Source organism: Choloepus didactylus, chromosome 20 (assembly GCF_015220235.1).
Source record: "Choloepus didactylus isolate mChoDid1 chromosome 20, mChoDid1.pri, whole genome shotgun sequence".
Taxonomy (NCBI): Eukaryota; Metazoa; Chordata; class Mammalia; order Pilosa; family Megalonychidae; genus Choloepus; species Choloepus didactylus.
The window spans coordinates 47188832-47213156 of record NC_051326.1 but is presented as its reverse complement, the minus strand read 5'-3'; the positions used below and the strand labels follow the sequence as shown (position 1 = coordinate 47213156).

Here is a 24325-nt window from a genome sequence, read left to right as displayed (position 1 = left end):
CAGGACGCATATTTTGCTCTCAGCAAATCTCTATCAACTACTGACAATTCCAGACCCTGGCACATATCTACTCTTCCAGAAGCGCCATTTCCTTAAGGTTTGCATTCAAGAAACAGCCTTAGATAAGACTTAACCCATCCAAAATGAATTTGTATTTTAATAAGAGAATCTTTAACAAACAAACATACAAAAAAACAGAAAGATAAGAGATTTGCTATCAAAAACAATGGGGAAGGAAGGAACAGAAAGTTTACCTTCTTGCAACTCAAGAGTCAAAATCATTTGACTCACACCTACTCGTTAGGTCATCCCTGTTTATCCTAGCAGCAGATGAGCTGCCCCCTGCTTTCTAAAAGATGTTGTCCAGTATTTAAAAACAGTTGAGTTACTTACTTCCGGCACACATCTGTGGAGTAATAAAGATTTTTATTTTGTAAATGAATCATGTTTGGCTCCAAACTGTTACAAATTTTAAAATCTCCTTAATTAAACAATCAGGTCAATTACAAGCTTCTTGGCCTAAAGCTTGGGAGGCTGGAACTGAAAGCCTCTCTGTGACCCCAGCTGAACGTGACCTGCAATGGCCAGTGCTGTTCGCACTGTTTTTGGCTAAATGGATACACTCATTTGCCTTTTATTTTTCATTTACTCTTACGTACACTAAACCTGCCTGGCAGAGATTTCTGATACGATCTACATAGCCTTATTTCTTCCCTCAACCTACTCCCACACACAAACCACACACCATCTTACCATTAGAATCAAGAAAATTAAAAATTTAGTGTTATTAGGGTACTGGCAAAGTACACAAGATGATGAAGTATTTAGCATAAAGGCTGGAGATATATCCATGGTAGAACATGGATTAGATTCTTCTCTGACTTTATTATAACTTGGCATGGGATAAAAAGAAAACAGAGTTTAGGTCATTATTTGTGTTCACTAGGAGAATCTCGTTATGTCATGAACAGCTTTATCTGTTACTCACTGAATTTACACGTAATCACTGACAAAGGTGGTCAGGCTGCAGGTTGGAGAGGAGTTCACTGTTCTGGAATAGAGTTGGTGGTGATCAAGAGAAATTGAAGTGCACAGTTTCTAAGTGACTCGGTAGGTAATACAGTGATGCTTTTAAATGATACTTGGTTTCCCCTTTTATTTAAACTTGTGTTCTAGTTTGCTAATGCTGCCAGACTGCAAAACACCAGAAATGGATTGGCTTTATAAAAGGGGAGTTATTTGGTTACACAATTACAGTCTTAAGGCCATAAAGTGTCCATCAACAAAAGGGTACCTTCACTGGAGAAAGGCCACTGGCATCTGGAAAACCTCGTTAGCTGGGAAGGCACGTGGCTGGCATCTGCTCGCTCCCAGGTTGCGTTTCAAAATGGTGTTCTCCAAAATGTCTGCATCGGCTTCCAATGGCCGTCTTCAAAATGTCTGTCTCAGCTCCAGGTCACTATGAGCTCCTTCTGTCTGAGCTTATACAGTGCTCCAGTAAACTAAACAAAGCCCAGGCTGAATGGGCAGGGCCACACCTCCATGGAAATTATCCAAGCAGAGTTATCACCTACAGTTGGGTGGGTCACATCTCCACGGACACTGAACCAATAGGTTCCAACCCAATCCACACATACCTCTGCCCCCACAAGAAAGCATTAAAAAATATGGCTTTTTCTGGGGGACATTAATATACAAACCGGCACAACTTGCTAAAGGCAATGATCATGGCATTATACTTTACAGATGTATTAACATATTTCATTTCATTTCATTTCATCAAAACCACTTTGTAGAATTGGATTATTATTCCCATTTTACAGGTGAGGAAATTGAGGTTCAATCTTGCCTCAGTTATGTAGACAATAATAGCAAACTGGGGCTTGAGTCCATGTTTTCTGACCCCAATCACCTTTTTTCTCTCACCACAGACTTGTTTTAACCACTCCCATATGGAATTAAGTCCTGTGCTGCTGTTGTGGAAAACAGGTTTTTCTCTACTTTGAAAGTAATAGATTATTTGTTTTGGTTACGGCTAACATATAACCTTCTTTTTTTTTTTGTAATACTGTTTTTGGAGAAACACAATGTTATTATGGAGTAACTATGGCATTTGTACATAATGCCAAATCCGTACAAAAATTTGGCTGCATGCTTAGAAAATGTAGGCGAACTGGCTGTTTAGCCTTTACAGACAAAAGACCCAGGATGCCAGTGCAGATTGCTCCCTTGAATGCAGGCTGGGTCATCTGTGTGCACACAGCCTCAAGCCAACCAGAGCCCTGAGGTCTTCAGAAGTCTCTAGAGAAAGAATTTGCAATTTCCTTGAAAGCGGCACTAAATGCAGGTGAAAACAGTGACTTTGTTTTGATTACAGAGTCAGAACCAAGTCCAGAGGTAAGGAGCTGGGCATGTGTACACTGGGAGTCTGCAGTACTGCACAGGACTTAGGGATGAGCTCCATACGAAAGGGAAGAGAGGCCAGCACGTGTTACAAAGAAGGCATCACTTGGTTTGGCCAAGGCGTATGTCTTAAGGGTGGGAAAGTTGGGGTGACTGTAAGACAATGCCATGCTTCTTGGTCCATATCTGCTTTCAATTATGCTGATTTTGTCCATAGAATTATTCACAGCATCTAAGCATCAAAATCTATCCAGTTGTCTTCAATTGCAGAGAACACAATCTTGAGCCAGCTCCTGTTTTCCATTTCTAAAGGAATGAAAATACATTTGGCCTCCATTTATGCAGGTCACCCAGATGTAGCAAAAGTCTATGAATCATATAATTGCTCAGCATATGGCAAATATATGCTGAGAAACTCTGAACAACGGAGCTCTACACATGAAGCAAAGGAAAGGTTGAGCAATCAAAGTGTGAAACCTTGGCATCTGACCTTGAATGCAGGAGAGAGATAAAGGTATGTTTCTTTGCTGTAATTGTTCCATGACCTATCAAATGTGAAAAAGTGCAGAATTTAAAGCACCCAGTGGTGATTCTGGTAAGGTCATTGAAATAGGTGTTTATTACATGGACAATTATCTGTGTTAACTGATATGAAAATTTCGACAGAGCCCAAAGAAAAGAGTGAGTTACACGCACAACGGAGATTTCCTCCAGATTGAATTTTCAGCCCAAAGGCTATGTTCCTAAACTTCCCATGCAGCTGATTCCAATGAATATATTTCTTTAACAAAGCATTTTTCCCATGCACCGTGTGCTGGTAGCTTATGTAAAATGTAAAACAAACAAACCAAGGAAAAAAATATATGATGAAAAATAGTAATTCTTAGCAGGAATAGTAATTAATTATCTTTATCTTTGGCCATTAACTTTTCCACTTTAATATTTTAAGGAGATTTTTTTTATATATATAGTATAGATTTTTGTTAGAATGGTCAGAACACATGGATCTCTAATTTGTACCATTTGAAGGCTAAAAAGTGAGTTAGTCAGTGGCTACACTGCTTGACCCTCCTCAGTAACTTTCACTCTATGTGAACATCTAATTTATGCTCCTCCACACCTGAGGTTGGTAAGCGGATGCCTTTACCTAAAACTGGTAATGCTTTGTCTGTTACCCCTGGGTCCTATTTTTCAACAAGACAAACTCGCCTTCTACATGGCAGCCCTTTCTGTTATTTGAAAGCAGCACCTTACTCTGATCACCCCCCACTTTCCCCCTCAAGTTTTCTTTGCTTCAAAGCAAAACAAACTGGTTCCTGAAGCAGTCTTCTAAAGACAAGATTCTAAGACTTCCATCATCCCTGTTGCTTTTTCAGAACACATTTCAGTTTTACAGTTCCTTTTTAAAATGTGTTGCCCCAAACTGAGCAAAATGCTACAGGTGTAATTTACTTCTGTTATAGCAAGTTAAAACCAAATTAGATGTTTTTGTTGTCACGTCACTGCTGACTCATAATAAATTAACTATTGCTGAACCACAGGTATTTGGCTAATTGCTGGAATTTTCATCTTCCCTATGATAGCATACATCCCATTGTTCTTCATCTTGCCCTAACAGGTATTATGAAATGCAAAGGTAAATGACTTTTATAGTCAAGAAGATTATATCTATCACAAATACTTCCATCTAATTTAGAGAGATACCTAAGATAGGTTTGACATAACTTGTTTTTAGTGTTCTGAGACCAGGTCCAAGTGACCACTGCTTACTCTTGGAAGTTCTCACAACTTATCATGTGTCCAAGATCAATGTCAAGTTCACCAGTCTTTTGAATTGATCTTCTTCTCCTTTTTGAAATCAAAAGAAAATTTACCTATTTCTAATTTTCTTATCTAAAATTCCTCAGAAATAGTTGATAATGGTTCATCATATTTTTTATCATCTAGACAATTGTGTAAATTTTTCTCTTTCCAAAGTCTGGGTCCCTAGGAAACAGATGGCACACCACCCAAGTCAGATGGTGCAGTGTTAAAAAAGTGTGAGTAGGGTTGAAGAAATGTAATAAAGGGTGGCATAATATCCCGGTAATCTTGAGGAGCCATTACTCCATCTAGGTATGGAGGATTGAGTGAGGGAAGCAATTTCCAGAACCCAGAGAGAAAACTGAATGGAAAGATGGCTTTCAGAAGAGAGGTACAGCCAACCAGAGTAACTCAGCATGAGGGAGCTGAGGCATTCAATACTCCAACCACAATGTTCTCATTTTTCATGTCCAGCCAGGGCCATTAATTAGCTGAAACCCACCAGATATCAGGGGGCAAAGTGTCCTGTTGTAGTTTATAAAGCTGTAATAGCTAAAAGGCTAGTGCTAACATCAGAGTGTACCAAGAAATTCGTTCATTTGCCTGTTCAGCAAATATCTACTTGCCACAATGTGCTAAGGTCCTTTTTAAGATATAAGGGATACAACAGTGAATAAAACATATACAAATCTCTGCCCTCATGAAATTTGTGTTCTGGTAAATAAGACACAGATAAATGTTAAAGAGAAAATTAAAGCAGAGAAGTTACCAGAAGTGATAAGGAACTCCTTGTGATAAGGTGATCATATGGGGCCTCCTTGAGAAGACGACAGTTGAGCAAAATTCTGTAGGAGGTGAGGGAGCTTGCAATAAGGAAATCTGGCAGACATTTCGTAAGCAGGAGTAGCAAGTTCAAAAGTTCTGAGCAGGAGTGGGCCTGGTGCATTTCCCAGCAGCCAGGAGGCTAATGTGGCTTGAGTGGAGTGTCCGAAGTAGGGTATGGAGGAGGTGGTGATAATATCAGAGAATCAATGGGAGACCAGGCCCTAGGGAGCTAAAGAGGGCTTTGTAAGAATTTTGGTTTTACTCCAAGTGAGACGGGAGGCTACTGGAGGGTTTGGGAACAAGAGGCAACATGATCAAACTTGAATTTATAATCTTTCACTTGGGTATTGGATTAAGACTAGATTGCAGAGGGTTGTGAACCAGGACAGAGTGATGAGAACAGTTGGGAGGCTACAGCAATAAGCTGCCCAAGAGATGATTTGGGCCAGAGTGATAGAGGTGGAGATGGTGTAAAAAAGATTCTGGATAAATTTTGAAAGTAAATTCAAAGAAAGATGAGGTTTGGGGAAAAGAAAAGCCAGGATGACTCCTTTGTAGGTTACATACTAATTAGTAGGAATTTCATTTGAGGACGAGATTTTTTATTTTTCATTGATGCATTTTAATTTGGCATCATGTCTGAGTGCCATTTAGGGACAGAAAGAAAGTGTTGGATGTTTTGGAAGTGCTAATTAGAATGGATAAGAGTCTGAGTAACTTTTCTTGCACATTCAGAATGCCATTTTTGTGACATGGCATGGCATGTTCTTGGTGTTTAGGAAGGACTAATATGGATGCTCTGATTAATCTTTTTGCTTCTCTGGGTCATGAACTTACTAGTAGACACTAACATCTTTCTTTATGCAATTTTGTAAGCTCACTTGCACCATATAGATGCTCTCTAAATGTAGATTCTGTGACAGATTTGGACTGATATGTGTAATAATCAGTGGATTAAGTCCTCATATTACAAACCTGTTTGGCACTAGGGGAATTCCTTATAATTTTTCTCTTTTACCCTTAGGGTTTTTTCATAACAGAATCATGGTTACAATACACGGTTTTGCAGTTTGACAGATCCCGGTTTAAGCCCCACTCCTGCACTTACTATGTGTGGCCATGGGCACGTTGCTTAACATCTCTAAGTCTGTATCTTCACCTGGAAAATAGAGATATAAGAACAAAGAATGCCTACTGCAGCAGATGACTGTGAGGAGGTAATAGGTTAAAATCTTAATGTGCTTAGCACAATGTCTAGTTCATATATGTATTTCAATAACTATTTGGTTAATGAATAAATTAGTAAATTGAAGTGTATACAAATAGGAAATGCTGTTTTATAAGAACAACAACAAAACCTGAAGTGATTGTGTTTGTAGCAGTTATTTACCTTCTTACTTTGCCAAAAAGATTAGTTATTATACCAGAAACCCTGCATGTTTGAGAATAAATTATTAAACATAGATATCCAGTTGTGTGTATGTATATATTTATAGAAAAAAATACATATATAGAGAGAAACTAAATATAATATACATTTGCTATCACATTAAGTTTTCTCTTTGTCCTTAAAAAATGACTTGGTCATTTCTTTTTGATTCAGCAAATTTCATATTTTATGTTAGTAGTTACATTGTATTGTGCCAGCACTCACTCCTGTAACTTTAAGCAACACTGCTCCACACACACACACATCTGATTTCTATGGGGGAAGCTGTTGCAGCTCCTGTGATGTTAGTGGCAATAGCCCAGTAACTTGCTCACTTCATGTGCAACCTTCTCTCCCCAGCTTCTCACACTTGGCTTGTGCCTGCTATCTTCAGTTCTGCCACTGTTCCTTGGAAATGGTGTCCACATTTGGCTCCATTGGATTTGCTTCCTTGGGTTTCCCAGTGGCCTTCAGTGCGTCTCTGCTTTTGGCTGCCCTCGGTAGGCCGTTTGCCTCTAATCTGTCCTTCTGGGCCTGAAATCCAGCATCAGCACTTGCGAGTTTTCCTCAGTTCCCTAAAAAGTTGATGGTGGTGTTTATAACAGTGAGGGTAAGTGAGAAGAATGTAGTTTAGAAATGCAATTTCCCCTCGGTTTTAATTCATTCTTTTATAAGGTTAATGAGTTTCCAAGCACCAAGCCCCACTTTCTACCCTGGTCAACTGTCCTATGTGGGTGTATCCAGACGCTTTCAAATTAAATAACAGGCATTTTGGTGTTAGTTCAGCATTTACCTGAGTATTTTAACTTTTTAGTCAATAAATCATGATACCTAAAACTTACTTTGAAATTAGATTCCTACTTATTTACCAGCTGAGTCTTCAAGGAAATCTTAATCACTTATTTTTTGGGAAAAAAAACAAAACAAAAACTTAACTGTGGGGAAGACAGGGGTGAGCCTCGAAAATCCCACTGAGAATTAAATGGAGAATATATTTATCTAGCTCAGCTCTTGTGCCTAAATTCAATTATATTTACAATGGAATTATATGATTTGGGATTTCTCCAAAAAGAAATAAGATAAGGAGTGGGGAGGAAGGGAGTGCAAGGGGTTGTTGAGTAATTTTAATAAACAAGGTACAGTCTAACATCTTAGCTGCATTAGCGAAAGCTCATTAAATGAAACTGTAACAAAACTCACGCCCTTCCTTCTTTTCTTTCTTTCTTATGAACTGCATGATTTTTGGAAGGTTGTAAATGATAAGAACGAAACAGGTAAGAAAAATAAAAAGAATATGCTAATAATCTATATTAATCACTTTTGCATGTACAGATAGGAGTGAATCATTGGGAAAAAACAGTTTTTGAGTAAGATAGATCTTACTCAAAAACTTGTTCTGTTGCCTAATAGCTGCTGGAATCTCAGACAAATTTATTACACTTATTTATTATCAGAATCCGCAACTGTGAAGTAGAAATAACATCTACTTTGTGAAGGCGAGGAGGGTTGAAGATTAAATAATGTATGCAAATGTATGTTTCAACTTGATGTAGCTATTATTATAATGATACACTTTTTTAAGTATGTATGTTGTTGCTCATATATCGTAACCTTCAAATTTGCTCCAGTACAGGTCAAGTATATCCTGGAGGGCACTAAACTAGAGGTGGATACTTTCTGCAGAATAAGAATAAGTTTTTCTTTCTTTTTTAGATTCATTCCTATTGCTCTTTTCATTACAATGAGCCACGTCTGTGGGTGCCTCCTGCTTGTTAGGCACTTCTTCTTTGGAAGTCAAATAGAGATCTAGGATGACTTTTAGAAAGAAAACATGATTTCTGAGAGTAGAGCCAGGCTCCAGTCTAGATCTTAAGGGAAGGGGCAGAAATTAAAAATCATATGCTAGCCCTGGGAGTCTACACACTTAGTACTGCTCAGCACATCGGGGTAAAAGACAGAGTTTTGAATGAAGGCTCAGAAATAAATAATGAGCATTTTGGATATGTTTCTGTGCATGTAGCCCTCAGAAACTAAGTGCAATTGCTGTTGAAGGAAACTGCTGAGACCTGTGGGGCTGGACATATCACCATGATTAAGAACACCCATTTAAAAATGCTTATTTTTAAGGTGGTCAAGGTCTAGGGTGCAAAGATACAGCTGGTTTTAGATGAACTAAGATAGTATTCTTAATATTGGCCAGCTGTCCTCTCAGATCTTGAAGGCCTTCTGTAGTTATATACCCCATGAAATGAAATAGTTTTCAATAGACTTGCTATATCCATAATTAACATGTGATCTGGCAATATTTATCTATTTACAACCTTGAAATGCACTTCTGAGAGCACGAAACTAAGCTAAGTGATAGATTTATCCACGCTCCCTTCTGAGCTTGCAGAACTTCCCATAGGCCCCTGAGCCCAGACATGCTGAGATCCAGGCCTCCTGCCCACACTGACACACTGATTCCCTCTGCCCACTTGCCAGCCCCAAGGTTTCTCTTGCACAGGCCACCCAACTTGGTCCTCCCTAAGCCTCAGGCCTCCTGACAGGGACACCACATTCACCACGGCCTCTGCACATCCATGTGCTGGCTCTAGCTGCTTCTGGCTTTACCGATACAGTGTACTCCAGGCCTCCTGCCCCACCCACTGCAGGCCCACCCAGACCCCTTCTTCTGCTGACCCACCTGACAACTCTTTGGGCAGTTCTTTCCTGCTTGCTCCATGATGCAGACCAGTTCTGTGAACTGATCAGGGCGAACTTCCCTGCCATTCAGCAGGGTTTGCCTCACCTTCTCCAATGAAGTCTGAACCCCTTTCCAAGTTTGTCCGTCTTAAAGTATCATACAGAGTTTTCTAATATCTTATACTTAACTTTTTTAGCATTGTTTAATAACTCTTTATATTCAAATTCCCAAATACTATGTGCTCTCTATCTTCTGAATGTAATGCTTCTCCAGACTTAATATATCCAAATAAATCTCTCATATGTTGTCTGGGGAACCTCTGTAAGCAGTTCTAGATTGGATGTCTCTATTCCCCACCCCCTCCCCCCAACCTTTAGTCAAGCTCAAACCCAACAATGTAAAACTCCACTACAAAACTACCTTCACACTTATGCCAGTGAACACAATCCAACTTACTGGTTTTTTCTCAATGGAGACTAGAATCTGAAATTTCCAAAATGTTTCGGCCAAATGGTTAATGGTCTAAAAATTGCAAGTAATCGGAAGGGGCAGACTGAGTCATAACATCCTTATATAAAGACTAAGCTGGCAAATTTAGCTTACAAAATAGACACTTTCAGCACAAATATAATTGTCTCCTGGTTTGGAATGTCCTTTTAGGGCATGACTTGATAAAACATATTTCTGCCTTAGGGTTTTTCCATTTACACCTTTCTGCATTTATAATTTATTATCTAAATGGGGACACATTTGAAATTGAAACAAAATACTGAATAACTGCATAAATAGGTGTACTTCCAATTAAACAGGGACATATGTTCACTCTATACATACTTGACCAATTGCTTGCAGGATTTTCTTATGCAAACTCTTAGTAAAAGTTGACTGTTAAAATTAGTGTAGGGTTACTAATTTATTGATAGGATACTTAAAGATACTTAAATGAAGGATATTAGGGAGAAAGAAAAGGCTGAGAAGAATGTTTTACCTCAATTTTTAATAATCTTTTGACAAGAATCATATGATCACCTATAGTATTGATTTAGTATTATTACAAAATTTATGAAAACACATTCACACATGGCTCATACATTTAACTTTCTTTGTTTTTTTCTCCTTTTACCATATTACTGTTGTTGAATTGTTGTACTATGTAAAACAAATGTATTTCTCTTAAAAATCGTATGTAAAATTTTGTGGCATTAGTATGTCATAAGTAGCTAAACAACCAATAGCTAAAGCAACAAAAGTTCAAAACACCTACTTTCTATTGTCCATAATCCTTCTATTATAACAAACCATCTAGAATGAGCTTTCCAAAATAGCACCCACTAGCCACATGTGACTCTTTAATTTGAAATTGATTAAAAATCAATAGTTACAACTTTAGTTCCTCAGTCACACTAAACACATAGCATATACTCAATAACCCCATGTGTCTGGTAGGTGCCTGTGCTGATTTGGATGTACTATGTCCCCCAAAATGTCATGTTCTTTAATGTAATCTTGTGGGGTCAGACATACTAGTGTTGATTAGGTTAGAATCTCTTGATTGGTTGTTTCCATGGGGATGTGGACCCTGCCCATTCGGGGTGGGCCTTGGTTTAATCACTGGAGTCCTATAAAAGAGTTCACAAACAGAAGGAGCTCAGAGTAGCTGAGAGTGACATTTTAGAGAGCTGCTGCAGCTTAGAGAGACATTTTGGAGACAGTCATTGAAAGTAGACTTTTGCTAGTCCAGAGTTTGCTCTGGAGAAGCTAAGAGAGGACAAAACATCCCAAGAGCAACTTTTTGAAGAATGCACAGGAGCTGAGAGAGGAGCTGGAACACACCCGGGATCAGCAGACACCAGCCACATGCCTTCCCAGCTAACAGAGGTTTTCCAGATGCCATTGGCCATCCTTCAGCAAAAGCACACTACTGTTGATGCCTTAGCTTGGATACTGTTCTAGTTTGCTAATGCTGCTGGAATGCAAAACACTAAAGATGCATCGGCTTTTATAAAAGGGGGTTTATTTGGTTACACAGTTACAGTCTTAAGGCCATAAAGTATCCAAGGTAACATATCAGCAATCAGGTACCTTCACTGGAGAATGGCCAATGGTGTCCGGAAATCCTCTGTTAGCTGGGAAGGCATGTGGCTGGTGTCTGCTCCAAAATTCTGGTTTCAAAATGGCTTTCTCCCAGGACATTCCTCTCTAGGCCGCAGTTCCTCAAAAATGTCACTCTTAGTTGCCTGTGGGTATCGGTCCTCTCTTAGCTTTTCTGGAGCAAGAGTCTGCTTTCAATGGCCTTCTTCAAAATGTCTCTCATCTGCAGCTCCTGTGCTTTCTTCAGTGTCCCTCTTGGCTGTAGCTTCTCTTCAAAATGCCACTGTCAACTGCACTGAGTTCTTTCTGTTTGTCAGCTCATTTATATGGCTCCACTGATCAAGGCCCACCCTGAATGGGTGGGGCCACACCTCCATGGAAATATCTCATCAGAGTTATCACCTACAGTTGGGTGGGGCACATTTCCATGCAAACAACCTAATCCAAATGTTCCAGCTTAATCCCCATTAATATGTCTGCCCCACAAGATTGCATCAAAGAATATCACTTTTTCTGGGGGACATAATACATTCAAACCAGCACAGACACTATTATGGCCTTCAGACTGTAAATTTGTAACCAAATATCCCCCCTTTATAAAAGCCAATCCATTTCTTGTATTTTACCTAACAGCAGCATTAGCAAACCGGAAGAGTGCTTTACAAAACAGGGCAGAATTTAGAACATTCCCATCATTGCAGTGCTGATCCAGAGCTCTAAATATGTATGAATAATGATAACAATATTAAGATTAAGATGTACAAATAATCTATCCTTCTGGTTAGGATGTAGAAAGATATGAAACTCCTTTGCTACTATGGTAATAATAAAAAATGGACAAATTAAAAATTATACTATTCTACAGAATTGTACTATTCTACAGAATGAATGGTGGATTTAAGGAATCCTTGATAAACTGAATTCCTGAGAAAAATAATCCCTTTATAAGTAAAAGAGGCCACAGATGTACCTGTGATGGTTAGGTTCATGTGTCAACTTGGCCAGGTGATGGTGCCCAGTTGTTTGATCAAGCAAACACTTGCATAACTACTACTGCAAGAACATTTCAAGGCTGGTTAATAAACAGAAGATTGGTTTATTAAATCATCAGTCAATTGATTGCATCTGTGGCTGATTACATCTACAGTCAAGTAAGGGAGTATCTTCTGCAATGAGAGAATCCAATCAGTCAAAGACCCTTTTTTTCTTTAGTGGATCAACAATTTATTCAGTAATATAGATGGCATTCTATACAGGGAATGACCTGATAATTATTTGCTGTGTAATTCTGCCCATTAGTAATACATAAGCCAAGAATTTGATATAAGTTCCATTCAGTTGTTTCTGTGTGATGTGATCAACAAAAAAATATGTACACAACATCAAGCTATTTTCCTTTTTCTTTCTTTTTTTTTTTTAAAGAGCAGCTCAATGAATTGCAGGTTGGTTGGTACAATACAGAGAACCTAAAGGGAAAAGTACAAAATGGCACTTAATACCAATGCCAGTACTCATCACATATGGTTACAACTAAGGATAAATTAATTCTCATGTAACTCGCTTTTTTTGAGAACACAAATCAAAGCCATTAACTCAAACTTGAGGTATATACACAATATACAACATTATGCAAAATACTTTGCATAGGTAACACTACACATTAAAATATTGGGAACTGAATATCTGTGCTGATTTGTATTTTGACTTAATAGGACAAGAAGAGAACATTCACCTAGGGAGGTTTATACTGATAATAAAGCTCTTAAAGTTAACAATGTCTTCCTTCTTTTGTGCTTACCACAGGCTACACAATGTCCTGAGAGGTTCATTATGAGAAAAAATGTCAGTCACAGCTTTAGGACTTAACATTGGAAGGAACAGATGAGAAAGCCAATTGGAAGATTGGACTTCATCTTTGTTTTTAAATAAGTGGTCTTAATTTTTCTTCTTACAGAAAAAGTTTAAATCAGTTTATTATAAATATATCTAAACCGTTAATTTTTTTCAGCTTTCAGGAAAAATCCAGCACTTCATTTACACAAAGTCTGTGAGTTGAGTTCAGTAGAGATCATGCAATCTGAAGTTGTAACATCATCCTTCAAGTCCTTGGCACAATCCCTCGCCTGTAAGAGCACAGCATGCCTGGATATGCCACTGGTGATCTTTAATAGAAGTTAGTTTCAAAAACTGGGAGATTTCTGCTACAGTCATACATTCTTTAACATCTTGTTTATTAGCAAAATCAACAATCCAGTTTTTCTTAGGTCCTCATGCACTAACATTTTATGCAGTTCTTCTCTAGTTACACAAATCCTTTCTCTGTTCTGTTCCCAACAACTATTATAAACTCAGTGTTAGTACAGTAAGTGTTCAAGGAAGAATGAAGAGATTCTTGGCCACCAATATCCCACATTAGTAAATGTGTATTATTAATGAATATCTCTTCTACATTACTTCCTATTGTAGGGGATGTAGGTACAACTTCATTCATAGAAATTTGGTAAAGGATGGTAGTTTTCCCTTTCCCTGCATTATCCAGCCCAACAATGTCAACTTTGTGCTCCTGGTGATTGAACAGTCACCATATCCTGGTAAAGAGAATTCCCATTCTTGGGCAGCAGACCCCCTCCAGCCACACGAGCTGCCTCGACTCCCCCGGCTAAGGCTGGTGGGGAGGAGAGAGACAAGCCAGGGTCTCTGCCTTCGTTGCTGCTGTTCCCACACTTGCAAACAGCCACTTCCTGGGAACCAGAGGGAGGCAGAAGGCCACGTTGCCCTGCAGTGCAGGAGGCCCTGTCGCTGCCACCCCGACACTCGCCTGGCTTGCTGACATCACCACCACGATGTCTGCGATGAGCCTTGCAGGCCACTGTCCTTCCCCAGTTGAAGACTTTTAAAGGAGAAGAGAGAACTTTCATTTCTTCTTCAGCCACCCAGCCTCTCCTGGGGAGTTCATCAGGACCTTCATCAGAGTTGCCAGCTCACGGCCTGCCCTACAGAATTTGGGCTTGTGCATCCTGCTCTGTGGAATTTGGACTCATGCATTTCCACAGTTGCTTGAGACACTTTTATAAAATCTCATTTTTACAGATATCTCCTGTTGGTTCTCTTTCCCTAGAAAGCCCTGACTAATAGCAGGCAGATGGTTTCAGTCCAGATAGGTGGAAGAAGGAGTCTACAAGAAAAGACTTTTCCAGGACTAAGAAAGAACAGTAAAGATCAAATGACAATGTGTGCTCCTGAAATGGACTGGAACTTAGAAGGACCCCAAACAAAAATCAAGGTGCTAAAGGCTTGGGCATTCTCTAAATTCCCCCCACATACTCAATCTACAGATAAACTCCACAGTGTATCAGAATTAATTGGAAATACAGTCAAAATCCCTCTCTGAGCACAAATACCAACAGATCAAATGGCAGCAGGTGACATCGTTTCTGAGAGTATGGGAAGTGGATAATTAAACACAGGTGAACACAATGTAATTAAAGTTGTGGCCTGGCATCAAATCAACTGAACAGCAGGAGAAATCTAAATAATCATCCTCTCATGCTAGCATACAAACAGAATAAATGGCTTGCATTCTGAGAAATAAACCAAAAAAAAAATATTATATGTAAGTTTCCCCTATTGTATTATACACAATGTCCATAACAAGACATGTGAAGAACAGGAAAACGTGACCTATGATAAGATAAACCACAGTCCTTAGAAGCAGAAACACAGATGACCCAGGTACAGGAATAGAACATAAGTACTTTAAAATAACTACCATAAATGTATTAAAGAATTTATAGAAAGAATTGATATAATTGGTCAAAATGTGAGGTGTTTCAGAGAATAATAGATACTCTTAAAAAGAAGTAGAACTGAAAAATAAAATATTTGAAATAAAAAAATCATTAGATAGGTTTAACAACCAACTGGGCATTACAGAAGAAATGAGTAGTATATTTTAAGATAACAAGAGAAATTATTCAAAGTAAATCAAAAAATAGAAAAGGATATTTTTAAAACTATAGAGTGGCAATAAATAATCACTGTGTAGTCTAACACATGTATAAGTGGTATCCTTGAATATGTGAAGAGAGAGAATAAAGCAGGAAATAATGCTTTTAGAAATAATGACTGAACACTCTTTTCCAAATTTTGAAAATTATTAATCCAAATACTTAAGAAATTGAACAAACACTGTGACAGTAAATATGAATAAAAATACACCTTGTCACATCAAATTGTCACAAGTTGATGACAAGTATAAAGATAATATCTTAAAAGCATTCAGAGATAAAAGACACATTAAAGACAGGTGAACAGTAAGCAGAATTAAGGCTGACTTCTCATCAGAAATAATGGAAGCCAGAAGACAATGTACTAGAATGTTTAAATTGCTGAAAGTAAACTGTGTTGAACTAGAATTCTGAATCAACTGAAGTGTCTTCCAAAAATGAAGATGAGGATAACAGAGTTTCAGATAAAAATGGTGAGAGAATGTGTTGCCATTAGGTTTTTAATATAAGAAATGCTAAAAGAAGTTCTTTGAAATGGAGGGAAATGATAAAAATGGGAAATTTAGCTCTACAGAAAAGACTAAAAAGTACCAAAAGTGTTAAGTATAGGGAAAATAATGATTTCCTTTTTTTATATTTATAAAAGGTAATAGAATGTTTAAAATGAATCTCTGGGAATTACAACAAATGTAAAAATAAAATCTTTGACAACAATAGCACAAAAGATAAGAGGAGGCTTAGATACAGTTTTTATATAACATGTAAAGTGTTATAGTACTTATTTAATATGATAATTTAAAGACATATTTTAATTCCTAGAGCATCCACTAAAAAGAAAAGTAAATAAAACAAAGACGCAGTTAAAAAGAAAAAACAAACAATGAATAGAACAAAAGATTTTTAAAAAACTGAAATAATCTAAAAGAAAGCAGGGAATGAAGAACAGAGGAAAAAGAACAAATGGGAGAAAGATAAAACAAAGAACCAGATGGTAGACTTTAACCCAACCATATCAATAATTACATTATATGTAAATAAACTAAATGCTCTAATTTAAAAACAGAGACTGTCAAAGTGGATATACAAAGAAACCTCAGTGCTTTCTTATGAGAGACACACTATTAATATAAAGATATAGGTAGGTTAAAAGCAAAAAGATGGAAAATATATACAGGCATACCTTGCTTTATTACACTTTGCTTTATTGCACTTTACAGAACTGTATTTTTTACAAATTGGAGGTTAGTGGCAATCCTGCATTGAGCAAATCTATTGGCACCATTTTTCCAACAGTATGTGCTCCCTTCATGTCTCTGTCACATTTTGGTAGTTCTCACTGTGCCAGTTTGGATGTATTATGTCCCCCCAAATGCCATCATCTTTGATGCAATCTCATGTGGGCATTAGATTGTAATTCTTTGAGTATTTCCATGGAGATGCGACCCACCCAACTGTAGGTGACAGCTCTGATTAGATAATTTCCATGGAAGCATGGCCCTGCCCATTCAGCCTGGGCCTTGATTAGTTTACTAGAGCACTATGTAATCTCAGACAGAAGGAGCAAGCTTGCTACAGGCAAGAGGGACACTTTGAAGAGTGAACAGGCACTGAGTGAGGAGCTGCAGATGAGAGACAGTTTGAAGATGACCATTGAAAGCAGACTTTTGCCCTGGAGAAGATAAGAGAGGGCAAATGCCCCAAGAGCAACATTTTGGAGAACTCCGTTTTGAAATGCAACCTGGGAGCAAGCAGACACCAGCCATGTGCCTTCTGAGCTAAGAGAGGTTTTCTGGATGCCATTGGCCATCCTCCAGTGAAGATACTCAATTGTTGATGCATTATCTTGGACACTTTATGGCCTTTTTGTAACTGTGTAACAAAATAAACCCCTTTTTTAAAAGCCAATCCATTTCTGGTATTTTGCATAAAAGGCAGCATTAGCAAACTAGAACACTCACAATATTTCTGACTTTTTCATTGTTATTGTATCTGTTAGGGTGATCTGTGATCAGTGATCTTTGATGTTACAATTGTAATTGTTTGGGGGTACCAGGAACCACGCCCATATGAGGTGGCAAACTTAATCAATAAATGTGTGTATTTTGACTGCTCCCCCAACCAGCCATTCGCCATCTCTCTCCCTCTCCTCAGGCCTCCCTATTCCCTGAGATACAACAATATTGAAATTAGGCCAGTAATAACCCTACAATGGCCTCTAAGTATTCAAGTCAAAGGAAGAGCTGCACATCTTTCACTTTAAATCAAAAGCTAGAAATGATTAAGCTTAGTGAGGAAGGCATGTCAAAAGCTGACCTCAGCCAAAAGCTGGGCCTCTTGCACCAAACAGTTAGTCAGTTGTAAATGCAAAGGAAAAGTTTTTGAATGAAATTAAAGGTGCTACTTCAGTGAACACACGAATGATCAGGAAGAAAAATAGACTTATTGCTGATATGGAGAAAGTTTACTGAATATTTAAAGCCTACTATTGAGACCTACTGCTCATAATGAAAGATTCCTTTCAAAATACTATTGCTCATTGACAATACACTTGGTTATCCAAGAGCTCTGATGGAGAGACACAACAAAATTAATGGTTTCATGCCTGCTAACACAAAATCCAGTCTGCAGCCCATGGACCAAGGAATAATTTTGAATTTCAAGTCTTACTATTTAAGAAATACATTTTGTAAGACTATAACTGCCATATATGGTGGTTGCTCTCATGGATCTGGGCAAAGTAAACTGAAAACCTTCTGGAAAGGATTCACCATTCTAGGTAGTAAGAACATTTGTGATTCATGGGAGGAGGTCAAAATATCAACAGTAACAGGAGTTCAGAAAAGGTTGATTCCAAACCTCATGGAAAACTTCGAGGAGTGCAAGACTTCAGTGGAGGAAGTAACTGCAGACATAGTTGAAATGGAAAGAGAACTGGAATTAGAAATGTAGCCTGAACGTGTAACTGAATTGCTGTAACCTCATGATAAAAGTTGAGTGGATGAGGAGGTGCTTCTTATGGATGAGCAAAGAAAGTGGTATTTTGAAATGGAATCTTGCCCCTGGTGAATACACTGAGAACATTGTTGAAATAACAGCAAAGCCTCAGAAACAGAGAGGAAGTCACTGAAGCCAGAAACTAGAAGCAATGAAACCTGGAAGAGAAGGGAGACACCAGCAGATGTCACCATGTGACAGAAGAGTCCAGGATCGGCATCAGCTAGCCTTTGGGGAGAAACCATCACCTGTTGATGCCTTGATCTTGACATTTTCACAGCCTCAGAACTGCAATCTTGTAAGCTAAGAACTCCCCATTGTTAAAAGCCAACCCATTTCTGGTATGTTGTGTTTTTGCAGCCTAGCAGACTAAAACACCTACCGATGGAGAGGAAGGTGATTGATAGGAAGAGAAGTGTGATTTTACTTGGATTGTTTGCTTTCTTTTTAGTCTGTATTCTATAAATTCTAAGTTTTATTCCATGAAAATAAATATCAGCTATAAATACAGCATAACAAATTATTATATTTTTATTTTGAGTCATGGTAAATACCATATTATCCACTATACTTGTTTGTATTTTTAAAACTTTTCCAAATTAAAAAAAAAGTTTAGAAAGAATGTGGCTGTCAATTAAAATCTTTCATTCTATGTTCTCATTTGCAGGGATTATGCTCTCCAAAATTAGTTGTATATCTTTCTTGCAATCTCAGTTGTGGAAACAGGTTATATGAAAATAGTTTATGTTATTAGAAATTAGTTATGGATTAATTAATAATTTAATTATAACTTAATTTATAAATTAATAAATTAATTCAAACCCAAATATGTGGACTTAATGATATATTCTTCCATTTAATCTCCACTGACTTTAATTCTAATTTCTAAATGTATTCTATGCCTATTTTACTCCTTCAAATCCCCAAAATAACAGTTATTTTTTTCTGTCCTATAAATATCCCATTTGATTTTTTTCCTACTGCCTGATTTTTTTGTACAACTCCACAGAAATTGTGTTTTGACTTTTATTAGAGACTCCATCACACCAACCCCTTATGTTACTAAAACCACAGCAAAGAGATTGTTTGGAGTTAAAAGAACCTCTATTAATTTAGACTAAGGTCACCTAAAGCCACATTTGAATTACAGATTTCAAGTTTAAAGGAAAAAAAAGTCTGATGGGAAAAGATTTAAAAATTGCTAACTAAAACACATTAAAAACCTTTATGATTATTTCTTTGCAGTTTCTAAACTATTGCCTAATGAATAATTGTCTTTAAAAAACACCATAGACTTTATTTATTTTCCTCTTGTTCTATACAGTCCAAATGACAAAACCTGGTATTTTTTGGACACAAAACCTGCAAACACTAAGCATCAAATGGCAAAGGCTGTAATAGTAAAGCAGACAAGAGAATGGGAAAAATATTTCCATGTTACACACTGGCTGCATTTGTGGGTTTTTTTCCTTTCCTTTCCAAGTGTTGAACATTCAAGTCCAAATTAATGCCTTATGCCCTCAGAGAAACGCTGTAAGATTTACTTTATTATTATTACCTTCAGTTTTTCAATTAAGCAAATAGTACCATCTTGGTTAAGGGTTAAGCAACCTCCATGAGCGAGTTCTTTCTGACTGTGAAGTCCATGCTTTCAAACACTATCCTTGCTGCCTAACAGTTACCACACCATTATGTGTCTGAAATTATGAGATAAAAACTGTATCCATTACATTTATATAATCTACATGCTCTCTGTTCCCTCAGGTTTTTTTTTTTTAAATTCGGTTTTATTGAAATATATTCACATACCATACAATCATTCATAGTGTACAATCAGCTGTTCACAGTACCATCTTATAGTTGTTCATTCATCACCCCAATAAATTTTTGAACATTTTCCTTATACCAGAAAGAATCAGAATAAGAATAAAAAATAAAGATAAAAATAAAACACCCAAAGCAACCCCCCATCCCACCCTATTTTTCATTTAGGTTTTGTCCCCATTCTTCTACCTATCCATCCATACACTGTATAAAGAGAGTGCGATCCACAGGGTTTTCACAATCACACTGTCACCCCTTGTAAGCTACATTGTTTTACAATCATCTTCAAAAGTCAAGGCTACTGGGTTGGAGTTCGTTAGTTTCAGGTATTTACTTCTAGCTATTCCAATATATTAAAACCTAAAAAGTGTTATCTATATAGTGCATAAGAATGTCCACCAGAGTGACCTCTTGACTCCATTTGAAATCTCTCAGCCACTGAAGATTTATTTCATTTCACTTCACATCCCCCTTTTGGTCAAGTAGATGTTCTCAATCCCACAATGCCGGGTCCAGATTCATCCCTGGGAGCCATATCCAGCATTACCAGGGAGACTTACACCCCTGGGAGTCAGGTCCCACATAGGGGGGAGGGCAGGATATCACCCACCAAGGTGGCTGAGAGAGAGAGAGAGAGAGAGAGAGAGGGCCACATCTGAGCAACAAAGTATTCCCCGGGGTTTTGAAACAGTTATTCTTTCTTGTTTTATAATATGGTGGAGAGGTTTGCACTGGAAGGGTAGATAAAGAATGTCCCTTTCCCAGTGCATTTACGAAACTCCAAGGACAGTGGGTGCAGCACAGTGACTGGGTGTGAGGCAAGGTCGTGGGTAATGGAATGTCATGGGGAGAAATACGATCAGGGAGGTGGGCAACCCCAGATTGTGTGCTATGTTATAGACTTTACATTTTATGCTAAATCCAATAGGAAGCCACAGCAAAAGAAAGATCAGACTTATAATTTTAGGAAGTCCCATGTGTTTTGTGACAGGGAGATTGTGGGAGTAGGTATTCTAATTAGAAGGATATGACTGCAGTCTGTGTTAGAGATGATGAGCCTTGGCTAGTGAGATAGTGTTAAGGATGGAGAGAATGTGATGATTTTGTGACGCTCTTGGAAAGGATAACAAACAGAACTGGTTGTCGAATAGATGACCGGAGTGAGAGAGATGTGGTTCAAATCAGAGTTTTGCAAAACAAGGCAAATAAAGTGCCATTTGCCAAGTAGACGTAGTAGACGACCCATCTCACAGTTTCTTGAGTGGCCATGTCCTGAACTCTTTACCTGTCCTTGGTGTAGCCAGTTGAATCTGAGCTGCTCAGATTTTCAGGTAATGTTGTAACTTTAACAGACATACACAAAGATGGTGGATAATGGCAGTTAACTCATCTCAGAGCAATGCCTTTTGTTTATCATGTAAATATCCACAGAATAGCCTGGTTTTAGTTCTTCCTGAGCTATTACTTTTGCTTATACTCTGAAAGCTCTTTCATCTTTAAATAAGAAATTAAGACACTAATTTAAAATGAAATTAACATTGTGCTTAATTACATTCAAAGTATCTTAAATGAGGGAAGGGGTGGAGGTGATATTTTGGAGGGAAGATCAAGAGTTCATGATAAATTTCTTCTAACGTTTCATGTACAAATTGACAGGGGCTTTTGTCCTGACCTACTTATAGGCATTGTTTCGGATATATGAACTACAATCTAAACATTATTCAATAATGATTTGCTTAATAATCCAAGTTAAGCAATCTCTACAACCACCATCATCATTGTTAATACCAAAACCATGGGGAAAATAGTATATATTTATTTTGGAGGCAAAGCAAAGCAATTGTTTCCTGGATTATTCCCATAAGAAAACATGCAAACTTGGGCAAATTATTTGCTTAGTTCTGATGGCATAGCCTGGAACCTGAAGTCATCATTTCAATGGATGTCCAATAATATCACTGTGGTTAATGTTATTAGCCATGGTGGACTGTTGGCTAATAATAAAATAAAGGATAATGTAGCCTGGCTCTTAATAAATTAATTTAAACCATCAAACGGCAATGATCTGGTGTTTAGGCAAATAAACCACCTAATATAATTGGAAATTATTGTCTAGTAATTGGTTTGCCAGATAGCCACCAAAAGAGAAAGCAAAGAATTGAAAGTACATTTTCCATAACATAAATTTTTGCTTATTAACTTTTGGTTATCCTACAAAATCATCCAATGACTCTGCACATGAACTGTGTTTGAACATGCATGAGGTAACATTTTGAAAGATAAAATCAAAGACAATTCACATGAGGGAATTTATAAACCATCATAATTGTAAAGAAAATGAATAAAGGGAAGGAAAAGAATTGCATTTTTTTTTTAAATATTTGGTCAAAGGAGACCTGAACAGATGAAAGCATCTTTCCATTTCACATTTCCAGGTATTCTGACTAATAAATGTTTTTCTGCTTTAATTATTTAAGCTGACTTTTAATTTTAGCCTCTGCCTCAGTGGGGTTTGAAGGCTGGAAGAAAGCCACAGTACAAAAGAGCTGTAGGCTATTTCCAATAATGCTAATTCTTTGGCCAAATAATTTGCTTTTAAAATAGTTTTTGGCAAAATCTATGGAAGCATTGTTTCTTTATTCCCTATGAATTGCCTAGGATACTGTGTAAAACAAGTATTAGCATATTCTCTATGAAGGCTTTTATTTTTCTAATTTGTTGTATGGCATTCTTCATTACTTATAACCGTTTGAATTATTTTTTAACATGCAGATTTGTACTATGTTACATGATCCTACAGACACATAAGCCATCACCGTTATTCAACATACCCCCAAACCTACCCCACACCTTGTAGAAAGTAATATAACAGGGTATTCTAGTTAACTGAGTTGAAACCTTGCTTGACCAAAGATCTGATGTTAATGAGTGTCATCTGACACTTAACCAGTGTCCCTTCTATTTCAATCCAGTGCTGTTTTCACTACACAATAGGTTTAACACAGCCTTAGTTAAATGCTGATATTGCTCATAAATCTACTTTGGAAAACTGGATTGAAAATAAGGATCCATTAATTAATTCATTTTTTATTTGCTTGCATTGATTCATTTATTCAACAAATATAACTTCAGCTGTCATTGTTTGAGGTGTGGGGTATATGACAGGAAAAATCAAACATAGCTTCTTTCCTCTGGAACACAAAGTGAGGAAGGCAAACATTAAACAAATCAACAAATAAGCAAAAATATATTGTAAAATTATCACATGTGATACGAGGAAAAAGAATGGGTGCTATGAGAGATAACAAAAGAAGAGACCGCATTTTTAATATCTGTGTTGTTGTTGTTCAAACACATATTTATATAGGTCAGAAACATCTACACAGTAACCATGGTCCCTGCCCTCCTCCCTCAGTAGGAAGGTTTTTAGCTGATAGTTTACATATTAGTTAAAGGGCAGGGTAGAAGAAGTGCACATAGGCTATTGAAGGTAAACAGAGAAAAGAAACATAAGGCCAGGGATGAAGACTCAAAATACAATTTATGAAAAGTAGTTAAAAAAAAAGAGATTAATAAAACAAAACATACTCCCTGCTCTCTGCACCTCCGAACTTTCATTCCCTGATTACTGAGAAGCATCATGCACGATTTGGTGGGAAACAAACAGATGATGGTTAAAAAAATATTGATGAGGGCATTGACTTTTATGATTGAACACACAACTAAGGTTATTGGAGTTGAAAAAATTCCTGCCACTCCCCCTTTCCTTCTTCCACATTTTACCTCCCACTCTTTGTTCACTATATTTTTAAGACAAAGTCAAGCAATATAATGTGGTTAAGAAGATGGGATTTGAAGTCAGAGAGAGATGTGTTCAAATTCCAGCCTCAATACTAGTTGGCTGTGTGATCTAGTATGTTTAAATTCACTGATGCCTCATAAGTGTGTGTGTGTGTGTGTGTGTGTGTGTGTAAGAGACAGATTGTGAAATATGGATTTAGAAGAAAAGTATATCTCTGAGATGTTGTGGAATTTGGGCCTTAAAACATAATCTTCAGAAATAACACTTACTGTAGATTTTCTGTTAATTGAATCCATTTCCAGAAATGTGGCTTAAGAACGTTTTTAAGATGATGGAGGAGAAGCTTGACTTCAGTTTTCTAAATAATAAATAATCCCAAGAGTTTAAATATTAATAGGTGAACCATTGTTGATTCTTTAAATTCAGGTGCTTAAAGACAAAGCAGACACTATCAAAACTTA

At 37.4% G+C, this 24325-nt stretch overlaps 1 pseudogene; it reads right to left on the bottom strand.

The window, feature by feature from the left end:
- Window positions 1–13328: 13328 nt before the first annotated feature.
- On the bottom strand, window positions 13329–13845 carry LOC119516484 (annotated as a pseudogene).
- Window positions 13846–24325: the final 10480 nt, after the last annotated feature.